Consider the following 13427-nt stretch of genomic DNA (forward strand, 5'->3'; position numbering starts at 1 on the left):
AGCTGAAAACAATCAGGAAAAGGGAACCTATGGGAAAGGAAAAATATTTGCAAATGATATATCTGATAAGAGGTTAATATCCAAAACACATAAGGAATTCACATAACACAATAGCAACAAAACAAGACAACAACTAGCCTAATTAAAAACTGAGCAAATGACCTAAATAGGCATTTTTCCCAAAGATGTACAAGTTACCAGCAGGGTGAAAAATGTTCAGTATAACTAATTATCGGGGAAATTCAAATCAAAATCCCAATGAAATATTACTTCAAAATTGCTAGAATGCCTATTAACAAAAAGTCAATAGACAGCAAGTATTCACAAGGATGTAGAGAAAAAAAAAACTTTATACTATGGGTGGGAATATAAGTCGATTCACCCATTATGGAAAACCATATGGAAGTAACTGAAAAAATTAAAAATAGAATTACTATGTGATACAACAATCCTACTCTTGGGTATGTATCTAAAAATAAAAGTAAAATCAGTATTTCAAAGATATGTCTGCACTTCTGTGTACACTGAAGTGTTAGTCACAATAGCCAAGATACAACAACCACCTAAGTGTCCATCAGTGGTTGAATGGAAAAGGAAAATGTGGGTATATATGCGATGAAATATCATTCAGCCTTAACAAAGAAGGAAACCCTACCACTTGCTTACAACATGGGTGGAACAGGACATTATGTTAAGTGAAATAAGCCAGACACAGAAAGAGAAATACTACATATTATCACCAACATTAGAAATCTAAAAATGTTGAACCCACAAAAACAGTAGTATGGTGGTTACCAGGGTCCGGGGGAGTGGGAGAAATGGGAAGATTTTAGTCAAAGGGTACAAACTTTCAGTTACGAGATGAATAACTTTTAGAGATCTAATGCATAGTATGGGGATTATAGTCAATAAATGTACTGTAGGCTTGAAATTTGCTAAGAGAAATCATAACTATTCTCATCAAAAAAAAAGCAATTATGTGGTGATGAATTTGTTAGCTTGATTATGGTAATTATTTCATAGTCAAATTATTATAGTGTACACCTTATGATACTTCTATAAAGCTATGCAAAAAGAAAAAATGGACAACATGTACAAATGCATGTAATACATCAGGATCATTACTCATTTTAAAAAGCAATTGTTGTTGGCTAAAGTTTTAAATATCCTGGAATCATTTCAGATAGGATTGCTAAAATAAGTTGTTCAGAGTCTTTGAAGGAACATTTCAGTTACGTTGATTGTTCATTTTCTCTCTCTTTGTCTCTCTCCCCATCTCTCCCTTTCTCCCCTTTCTTTCCTCCTTTCCTTCCTCAACCCCCTCTCTCTTCTAATTCTGGTTGCTGTTAAGCTCTGTATAGAAACAACTGAGCATCTTGGCTGACAAGGACATTTCTAGGAGCTAGATTACAGAGTCCTTGGGGCTAAAAATTACTATGTAAAGTCAAGGGTTCCATACAGAGCTCTAGAATTAGGGATTATGGGGATGTAGTATGAAGAAAAGCTGTGTTGTAAGGGATGTTATTGACATGCTTTCACTTACAAATAGTTTCGACACAGTAGTTGATGTTCTTAACTCTGCCTTCCAGTAGTTATCATGTACTCAGGTTCCCAAATCTCAACTTGTCTCACTGTGGCCCTCCCCACTTTGTATCTTGTCTAAGACATGGATGGACTATGGCTGTGGTTAAGGGATTCGAGAGTGGTAGAATGAATGAATGAAGGTCCAAAGGCTCAATCCAACTATTTACAGACTTACCTTCCTACTTACCTGTTCAACTAACTCACCTTGCCTAACCTAATTACTTACCTATTTTCCATTTCCACTTACCCACCTACTTTCCTAACTTTTCATAATATAGTGAATGTTATAAAAGTTAATGTTTAAAAATTTCTAAAAACGATAAGGCTGTGCTTTATATATTTTTTAACTTTCTATGTTGAGATCATTAGAGTTGCAAAAATAGTACTAAAAATTCCCAGATATTCAACATTTCCTAATTTTAGTGTTATAACCATCATACAATTATCAAAATTAAGAAGTTAACTGATAGAATGCCACTTACTGAACTAGTTACTCACATTTCAGAAAAAGAGATGCCAGCAGCTGTGCCTATCATGTTCAAAATGGTAGCTCCATCTTCCCTTGTCTGCCAGCCAGGTGTACAGTAAGGAGCAGACAAGATGTCACGGGCCAAGGGGAAAGTTCATTTGCATAATAAGATTAGGGTGGGGCAGCCAGCCTTCTCCTGTGTAAATGTCATTAACTTTACAGCCATTGATTTTTTTTCTACTCGGCACTACTGAGTCCTCTGATGACCTATCAAAAGCAGTTCTCTTTTCAGTTGTATTTTTCACTTGAATTGTTCATATTTGAATGTTTCTTATAGTTTCCTTTTTGTTTTGCTGGAATTCTTCTTCTCATTTTGCATATGGTTCACCTTTTCCTTTAGAACATTTAGTATATTATATTTGTTTTGAAGCTGTGACAAGGTTCCAGTATCTATGTCATATCTGATTCTCATAATGCTGACTGCTTGGTCTTTGGAATTATGTGGTATTTCCATGTGTTGTTTTTAATATACCATAATTCTTGTGGAAAGGTGAATATCTTGAAAAGAATAGTAGAGACATATGTAACTAGCTATATGTCTAAACGTGACCGAAGCGTTCTTCCTGGTAGGACTTTAGTGTAAGCATTTGAGTTTTTTCAGTTGGGATTTAGGCTGGGTTTGAAGTTTATTAATGTGATTATCTTCGCTGGGCCACAGGCTTTAAATTCCTCTAGCAAAACTTTGTGTTTAGAGTAGGGGCTTATTTGTCAGATAGTTTTTCTCATAGTCTACATCACACTGAGCTTTTGTATTCCACCTCTGAAAGGATATTTTTCATACTCATGTCCCTTTCCTATCCCTGTGCAACATTATTTTCCAGTTTCTTATGATTTGAATCTTAACATTCTGCATGCCTCTCGCTAGGCTAACTGTTATTCCGATTACATCTTGGTTTTAGCAGGCACAATGGCCGTGGGTGTGTGGTCTTGTGAATACTCCTGATATTCCATGGCTATAGAACTAGATTCAGCATTTTCCCCACCCATACTCCAGGGATAGTTTCTTTTTTTATCTGTTTTCCTCCTCCAGCTGCGATAGATTTTCACTAGTGTCCTTAAGGTGCCAGCTTGTTACCCTCTGAATCAGTATCCTGAGGCTGCTCTAACGGATTACCAAAGACTTGGTGGCTTAAGACAAAATAATCACTCTTAGTTCTGGGTGCTAGAAGTCCAGCAAGGTTGTGCTCCCTGTGGATACTCTTAAAAAAAAAAAAAAAAAATCCACTAGTTACCTCTTCCAACTTTTAGGGACAGACCTGGCGTTCCTAGGCTTGTAGCTTTATCTCTAACTCAGTCTTGATATCACCCTCTCTTTTATCTTCTCCTCGGTGTGTCTATCTTGTAAGAACATATGTTATTGCATTTAGGGCCCACCCAGATAATCCAAGATAAGTTTCTGTTTTTAAAACCCTTAATTTAATGATACCTTTTGTCATATGACTTAATTTCATAGGTCTGGGAATTAAGGAATGAATATATCTTTTGAGAGGTCACCATTCAGCCCATTATATTTTACAACTCAGATAATAGGGATAGGAGAACAATGGAGCTGCATGATTCTCTGGCAGTGGTTACTATTCCCTCCCCCAGACCTGCACCTCAAGAAACATTTTGTTAGGACTTACTACAGTCTTTTTTGTAAGCTCTTGTTGGGGTAACTACATAAAAAAAAATCCCAAAGGAGGGTATTGACATCTTGAATTTCTGTCATCTTCAGGGACATTAAACTTTATCACCAGTACACAGTTGTCCCCTACCAAATTTTCAACCAAACTCTTATTACCAGTATCCACTTGTGTCTAACTTAAGCCAGTGTTTGCATGTTGTCTTTCCTTGCAGGTTTTTTCTCCCTCCTTAAACATTTTTTCTAGTTTATTGCCTTGCAATTCCATCTTCCTGATAGGATCAAGAAACGTTGTGAATTTGCATGGGGTATCATCACTAAGAAATGTAGTAAGCTAATTTCCCTCTTATAAAATTATATCTTGCTGTTAATTTGCACATTCTGATTAGTAGTAAAAAATGTTTCATGTTTGTTTAAATAGTTGAGACTTCCACTTACATTTTTATTTATGAAGAAGAAACTTCATCACATTTAAAGAAGGACTAAACTGCTAACCAAGGTCATATGTTTAACATTTCAGAAGCTATTTAAACATAGGCTCAAGAACTACTTGGTAGAAATGTGACAAACATAATTAGAAAGTGATATTTGGGGCCAGGCACAAATGGCTCACACCTCTAATCCCAGCACTTTGGGAGTCCGAGGTGGGCAGATCACCTGAGGTCGGGAGTTTGAGACCAGCCTGACCAACATGGAGAAACTACATCTCTACTAAAAATACAAAAATAGCTGGGCATGGTGGCAGGTGCCTGTAATCCCAGCTACTTGGGAGGCTGAGGCAAGAGAATTACCAGAACCTGGGAGGTGGAGGTTGCAGTGAGCTGGGCAACAGAGGAGACTCAGTCTCAAAAAACAAAAAAAGTAGTATTTGGAACAAAAAATCTTCAAGTTTCTGTGAATCCTGACAGTGTAGTTGGAGATAAAAAGCAACATAAAAATGAGATATCTCGAAGTGCAAAAAAATTTCCCCTTTAGATCTTGCCTCTGTTTCTTCATTCCTACTCTATTCTTTCTTCATTCTCTGTGCCCCCAGACTCAGGAACAAGTTCTTGATTTTTTTTTAATCAAATGGTCACTTTCAGATTAGTATCTTCTACAATCTGCCAAGTTTTAACCTAGAAATTGCTGTTTCTCATCCTCATTGTCTTAAGATTCTATTTTCCTCTTTCCAAGGGAAATTTTGCACCAATAAGTTGGAGTTCAATTTTAAAGCTAAGTAGCCAGAGTGGTTATTAAACAAGGGGGTGGTGAGATAAAAGCTGGATCTAATTGAAAGTACAATCAATTTAGCAATTTTTTTGGCTAATTTCTAATGATTGATTAATAGACTGCAGAATACTACATAAAACTCGAAAATCTTGATTTTTTTCGGGGATGTTTTGGGGAAAACAAAATTAGAAAAAAATATTTTTTTGATTTTTGTTTTGAATTTTTTCTTGCAGACTATGATACAGAGATTTGATTTTATTAGAGTGTAAGTAATCCATCCCAATGCCTCAGAAGTTTATCAGTCTAAGTCAGAGGTCAAAATAACAAAAGCTATCCCAAAGGATTCATTCTAAGTAATAAAACTGAATAATGATTGTACCTCTGTTTTCCATGTTAATGCCAAGGTACAGAGAAAAGGAACCTTTTAATTCCCATTTCAGGAAGACATAATCTTCCTATTAAGAATTTATTGTGGATCAATGGACAGAAATATCCAAGGGATGTTTTAGTCCAGTCAAAGTCAGTGAGGTCAACAAATCTGTCTTCCTGCCTCTAAAGAGTTCTCAGGAAGATTAAACAGCTGATATCATCAAAAGATGTGTAGATAAGGAGTTTGCAGAACTCAATTCTCATCCTAATCTTATTATTGACTAGTTTTGTTACTGGACAAATTTATTTGGGTCTACAGGTTACTCAATTAAAAAAATGACAGAAATAGAACCTAACAGTCCCAAGGGCAGCTATACAATTCTGTGGGACAGACATTCTTTCATATTTTAAAAATTGCCAAGCAAAGTAATTTCGTATCTTTCCTATAAGGTATTCCCAAAGATATATACAGAGACAGTATATACCTTGCACTGTACTTAAGTATCTTAGTGTGTGTTTTTTTAAGGAAGTTGGGTCATATGCATGTTAAGTAGTCTCCATTCAAGTTTCTCCACCACATTTGGTAATTGCTTTGCAGTCAGAACCTCAGTGACTGTAAGCATTTTGGGCACCTGATACTGTTGAGGTTAAGAAAAGTCAGAGTGTAGTGATTAATTATATGGGTTCTAGAGTCAACTGGCCTGAGTTAGAATTCTCAATTATCTTTCACTAGTCATGTGACCTTAGGCAAGTAAATTTAACTTCTTGAATTTTAATCATTCTTACCTATAAAATTATGACTCTACTAAACCAACCTACTGAGCCAAATGGGAATGTGAAATAGGCCTTCTGTGTAAATCATAGTGTTAGTACATAAGGGCAATCCAATATGTGATAGCTGTTTTTATCAGCCCAAACCCCTCTATGTGAGCTATTTTTAGAAGCTATAAAGTATTGTTTAAAATATGGCTGATGTTTCTAGGTAAGTTGTGGTATAAAACTGTTTCCTTACTTTGTTTTTCTATTAAAAATGGACATTATTAAATTAAGCTAATAAATTCTGACTCATAGTCCTCACTTCTACCTCTATCTTATTAAGTTTTTGGTCTTTCTAGAATTACTTTATTCCATACAATAGTCCCCTTGTGAGAAATTTAGAGACATAAGAGAATTTTCTCATTGATTATTTGGCTTTTATTCTGCTAAAAACAGATACCTCTATGCAGCTTATTCAGATTGAGCAGATTGTTAAAACCAGACTTCTTCCCAATTTATTTCTCAGATATTTACTGAGCATTTACTGTGTGTCATGTAAACTTCTAGATGCAGTAGTGGACAGTGAGAATATTGGGAATTTTAATTTTTTTTTCTTGCCTCAGTAAGTGAAAGTCTGCTAGCCACTGACTCTTCATTACCACGAATGTCAGAATTCAAATCCTCAGGAGCTGAGAGATCTCCATGAACTGTGGTTGGTGGTGATAGGTTTAGTAAAAAGTCCTCACCCAGACAGGCTCTCACTCCAAAGACTCCTCCCATCCGAACTGCAAGTGGAGTCTGCAGCCTGAAGGAAGGGGCCCATTCCCCGCCTCTAATGCTTACAAAGTTCCTTGATTGTCCATGGGTGTCCCTTTCTTTCAAGTTTTACATACTGAGGTTTTATTTTTTGTATTCCTTCCTGGATTCTCCCCTTCCCTTAACTTTAGATCTCTAATCTGAACCACCTTTTGCATTTTCTCTTTTTTCAAAAGTTTTAAAATATTTTATTGACAAAGATTGTGTATATTCAATGTGATGATTAGATATTGTACACGTTGTACAGTGATCATCACGATGAAATTAATTAACCCAATCTACCAATACTCATGCTGTACATTCGATCCCCAGAACTTATTCATCTTGTAACTGAAAGCTTGTACCTTTTAGCCATCCTCCCAGTGCCCCTGCAGCTGCTGGCTACCACCTTTCTACCCTCTGCTTCTATAAGTTTCTCTTGTTTAGATTCCATATTTAACTGAGATCATTTCTCTTTCTTGACTCTCCCCATGGAAGGAATATTGCAAATGTGCTTTTTTCCCCCGCAAATAAAACATTTTGTTTTTTATACTAATAAATCCTCTTTGGGTTTACCAAACACCCACAGAGGCTCTGAAGAATTTATATGGAAATTAAGGCAGCAATACATCTGCTTAATTAGACAGAATTAGACAAATGTACTCATAAAAGGAAACAGGTATCTGCTGGAATGGAAGGAGGACTGGGCTGGGAGGGGAATTCCTTTTCAGCTGTTTTCATAGGTTAATTTAGGGGTCGTTATCATACAGGCTTCAGTCTCCTGGGATAATACCCTGCTCCACAGGAAAGGAGAGGATAAGTTCTCTTTTACATCCAGTAAAGAATTCAAATTAACCTCTCTCCCCACTGTGATGTAATTAATACCAAATTTAAGGAAAGCAGGTTGCAGATTTCCAAAAAGATGGCAGTGCTTTAGCAACTTTACTAGTATAGTATTGCAGGTTAGACTCACCACCTGGAATGTTTTAAAAATGCTTATAACTAGGGTCACCTAAACCCAATTAAGTAAGGTATGGGTCTCAGTGTGAAAAAAATCAGAATTCAAAATTATTGGTCCACATTTTCCACCAGGCCTGTTTAAACAATTCAGTAAAAATAATGGGCCCAATTAAAGTTGCTCAACTTTCTTTTTTAACACATTCATGCAAGTACTCAGAACCAATACGGACACTGACAAATGCAAACATAGACAAGACACAAAGAAACACCATGCTCATAGTAATACACACCCAGATACAGACACAGAGATCACACACAGGAAAGAGATCCAGAGATCTACAGACACTGGTCCATACAGACTTAGGTACTGGTACACAGAGAAACAAACATATATATATTTGTACACGTTCAGCAGGAAATTTATATGAACTTAGTCTGATGCACACAGAAAGACCATCTGAAATATTCTACAAAGAGATAAGTAAGAATCATAGAATGAACATTGTGGTTTGTAAATTATATCTAAATAAGGATGTTGAAAACATAAGAAAAAGTATCACTGAGATAGACACCTAGCAAACAAAAGCATAAGAGGAGACGCACATACTCAGGAACTCTTCTTTGGAAGTTTTGAGGTCTTTGTGGTGTATAGGCTCTTAGACTAGCATTGTGGTGTTATTTGCCGCCTATCAGTGGATATATTTTTTGTCACGCTCACTTGCAACCTCCTTGACTCCTTGCCCAGGAGAACGATGTAGAAGGCAGGGTTGGAATTACAACCTTCAAAGAGATAAATTATGCACATTTTATTGAAAAAGGAGGTTCTGCTGAAATTTTCCTCTCATGGGAACCCGGAAATTTGCATAGCAGGTAAAGAATATTTCACTGGTTTTGGATGCTGATAGAGCTGAAGACAGCAGAACAAAACAGCCTGTAATAATGATAATGAATAATATATCTGTGGTCTTTTATAATATAGTAAGTTTTCTTGTAACTAACTCAGTTAATCATATGACAATAGTTGTTCCCTGTAATTTCATTTGATCTTCAGAGCAAACAAGTGAATAAAAATTATCAACATTTAACATTTGTCCAAATTAATGCCGAGAGGGTTTATATAACATTTTTTAGGTCATCCAGCTACTAAGTTACATGTTTTAAAGTCAAATACATGTCTGATGGACTCCGAATCTGTGCTTTCAGCAACTGTATGACACTGACTTCTGCAAACACGAGAGAGCATGGGATTGATCTTATGGCTATTCTTACTTTGCATACAAACAAACTGAAGATCAGAGAAGCTATTTTGTCCCAGGCTCCTGGGGACACACACAAAACTTGAATCTAATGTTCTGATTCCTGTTCTAGGACTGATCAGACCCAAGAAATAAGCCTTTGAACCATTCCATGGGCTATATGTAAACTGGACTCGGTGAAGAAACTGAAGCTTAAGAAATGTGGCTGAGCTAAAACTGCAATGGCCAGGCTTTGAGCATACTCCAAAGGAGTCTGGATTCTCCTAGGAAGCAATGGGCTCAGAGGACTTCTCTACTTCTCCCACTTCTTTATTCCTTCTCTGGGGACTGTGACACTGCTTTCTCTGGCATTGGGGTTAGTGATATCTCAGAAAGCTCATGGAGGGGACTACATCCCAACCCCAAGAGCAGTGGTACAGCCTTGACTTCAGGAGAGGTTTCATCTGTTTGCCATTTTCTTAAAGTGGGGGTTTGGCTAGAATGATAAATGATCACACTGGAGATTACATTGATCACATTGTAGAATTTTCTCTAAATACTTTTCCCAGAATCTGAGTGTGATTATGAACTTTCCTGTTCCACAATTTCTCAGCATGTATCATATTCTTGGCTCTGTGATTGGCTCTATGTGGATTAGAGTGAAAGACCAGTTCCAAAGACCTCCTGCCTTAATTATGAAGAAAAATGATGATTACATATTATGTAATAACTAGAAATCATTAGGCCGTACATTCTCAATAAGGCAAGAATTGGTTCTTGGGGAAGGGCAACGAATGTTAGATGGAACAATAATTTGTAGCTCTCTCTCCAAATTTCAGCCCTTCCTGATACAATCTTTAATATTTAATTCCAAGGGTAAATGATTGGGATAAAAAGATGTTTAAGGTTTCTTAGGGAGGTGATAATGAAACAAAAGGTCGATAAACACTGTGTTAGACTATACATCACAGATCTTCATGTTATTCATATTACCATTTCAAATTGTTGCCAACTTTAGAAATTAGTAGATTTTATTTTAAAATGTAAATTCCTGGTTTTTGTTTAAAAACAAAATTAAAAAGATCTTGCAAATCTGGGTCCATGGTTCCTCTGGCAATAATTGGCCAGGTCTGGGGAGCAGCCTCACCTTTAGGGCGGTCTTGTGTGTCTGTTGTTCACCCCATTCCACCATTCGCAATGCATTATGTCCATTCTGACCTGACTTTCTCACGAAAGTTGTCTGTCTGGCCACTGTAGGGATCTATGTACATTCTCAGTATTCAGGTAAAAAATACAAATTCAGCAATGGATATCTCAGCTGTCTAGGGAGGAAGAAGTCAGCAAGAATTTGAGTGTTAAATGATGGATTTATAAAGGAAGTGGGAATCAAAATTTCTTATATCAAGTCAAGATTGAGTAAGGCAATGAAAGAGGATACTTCAGTGTAAGGTCCATAAGAGGAGGAAAAGATTAACACAAAATTAAATTCTGATGCACAAAAGACCAACCGTTCAAAGTGAAACTTTTAAACCTTTAGAATATAATGTAAGACATATTTACAGGTTTAGGTTTGGAAGAATTGTCTTTTTTTAAAATGACACAGGAAAGGACAAACCATAAAGGAAAAAGTAGATAAGTTTGAATTCATTAAATGGAGAAACATCTGTTCATCCAAATATATCATAAACAAAGTAAAAAGACAAGGAACAGACTTTGAGGAGATGTTTGCAATGCATAATACTGACAAAAGATAAGTATCCAGAATTTACAGAGAATGTCTACAAATCAAAATGGAAGAGATAAACAATCCGGTGGAAAAAAATGGTCCAAATGTATGAAAATGCCATTTACAAAAGTTAAAAGCCAATAAATATATCAGAGCCTGCTCAATCTGACATAGTGTCAGGGAAATATAATTTGAAACCATAGGAAGACATCATTCCATAAGCATCATACTTACAGGAATCTAAAGCTAAATGACTCCTAAGGGCTGGGCAAGGACATTGCAAATTTGTACATTTCATGCAGTATTTGAGTCAGGGATGCTCTCTTTGGAGGACAATTGACAATATTTAATAAATTTTATTATTTACATAACTTTTGACACAACAAGTCTGCCACTAGGTATGTACCTTGAAGGAATTTTCACATGTGTGCAAAAGAGGATGAAAACTTGAATGTCCATGATATCATTGTATAGGATTGGGAGGAAAACTCAAAAACATCTTAAATGATCCCCAACAGAAAAATAAAAAGATAAATTGTGATGTATTCATAAAATTAAAAAGAATAATAGGGAAAAAAATAATAATACAACAATAATATCAAGTTAGCTAAATCTTGAAAACTTTGAAAGGATAAAAAGGTACAGAAATACAGTGTTATAATTTTACTAAGTATAAAAGCATGTAAAACAGAAAACTGAATAACCTGATCGCAAGGGAGCTTGGAAGAGAAATGGGTCTGTGTAAGGGGAGATAAGGCTGCCAAGATCTGGCCCAGGGCGCATTGAGGCCTGGAGCAGGAAAGCATGTGAAAAGCTCAGTTTGTTGTAAAACTTTGCAAGTTGCTGTGCTTTCATTGTCTTATCAAGCAACTATCAAGGTCTTTTCAAGCAACTAACAAGGTCTTTTCACAAGGCTGTTACCCGAGGGAAAATAGCCATTGTAGAGTAATGTAGAAGACAGTAGTTTCTAGTTTTAAAAATTGTATTTGAAAAAATAAGAGTCTTTACAGAGCAGCTAGTCCTGAGAGGGAAAAAAAAAAAATCAGTCAATGTTATCTTTGGTAAGGACATCGTGTAAGAGGAGAGACTTAGGCTCTTATAGATCATGCACTAAATTAGATAAACTTGATCTCCATGTTCAGATGCTTTCTATGACCTTACTGTTCTCACTACCCTCTCTCCAGGCCTACAGTCAGTCTCTTGCATACGCTCAAATCTCCCCAAAGCTATGTCTTTTCTAGGCTTGAAATTTCTACTCCCCCTCTCAGAACCCCCAGATCTTTATTATTCTCTGAATCAAGTCTCAGTCCTGAAGCCTCTGAGGTAGTGTGATGTGTTTTCCTTCTTAAATAGACTGTATATTTTACAGAAGTTTTAGGTTCACAGAAAAATCGAGCAGAAAGTATAGAGGTTTTATAAACCCTGTACACCCAGGCTCAGCCTCCTTCGCTATCCACCTCCTCACCAGAGTGCTACATTTGTTACAATTAGTGAACCTACATTGACACATCATTATCAACCATCATCCATAGTTATATTAGAGTTCACTCTTGGTAGTGTACCTTCTATGAGTTTTGAAAAACTTATGACATATCATATTAGTCCATTTTTGCACTGCTATAAAGACATACCCAAGACTGGGTAATTTATAAAGGAAAGGAGTTTAATTGACTCACAGTTCCATATGGCTGGGGAGGCCTTGGGAAACTTAAAATCATGGCACAAAGCGAAGGGGAAGCAGGCACCATCTTCACAAGGTGGCAGGAGGCAGTAAATAAGAGAAGAAGGAAGCGCCACGCTGTAAAACCATCAGCACTCCTAAGACCCACTATCACGAGAACAGCATGGGGGAAACCTCCCCCGCAGCCCAGTCACCCTGCATCACGTTCCTCCCTGGACACATGGGGCTTACAATTCAAGATGAGATTTAGGTGGGGGCACAGAGCCAAAACGTATCACTTATATACCCACCGTCATACAGGATAGTTTCTCTCCTGAGGACCAACTAAGCTCGGAATGTTTTATCTTGCCCAAATTCCTATCCAAGGGACCTGGGGAGTCATGCCCTACAAACCATAAATTATCAGATGAGTTTTGTCTAACCCTGTATATAATGACTTACCTTCCACCCCGACCCTGGCATAACATTACAAACAAGACAAGGAAGAAAATCAATATATTTTACCCCCAAAACATGTTTCTTTGCCATATTTTGAGATGGTGCTGCAAAGCCGTCCTTTGTGGGGAAAATGTGCATCTGTAAAGAATCTCCATTAACATAGCTAGATCTTCTTCCAGGCCTTCTCAATCCTGAAGAGATTAAGTAACAGTCTGGCATCTTTTAAAGAGCTGAAAATTAGAAACATTCGTCATCTATTGTCTTTCAGGGCAGCCACTGTAAGACTTCAAAAGAACCTTGGCCTCCACAATCTTTTATCTTAACCTGAACATTTCCTTTATATATTGATCCCAGGTCTTTAGACAAACTCAACCAATTGTCAGTCAGAAAATGTTGAAATTTACCTATAGCCTGGAAGCACCCTCCATCCCCACACTCCCACTTTGAGTTGTCCTGCCTTTCTCAACCAAACCAAAGTATTTCTTAGATGTATTTGATTGATGTCTCATGCCTCCCTGAAA

This window comes from Colobus angolensis, unplaced genomic scaffold (genome assembly GCF_000951035.1).
Source record: "Colobus angolensis palliatus isolate OR3802 unplaced genomic scaffold, Cang.pa_1.0 Scaffold75, whole genome shotgun sequence".
Lineage (NCBI taxonomy): Eukaryota > Metazoa > Chordata > Mammalia > Primates > Cercopithecidae > Colobus > Colobus angolensis.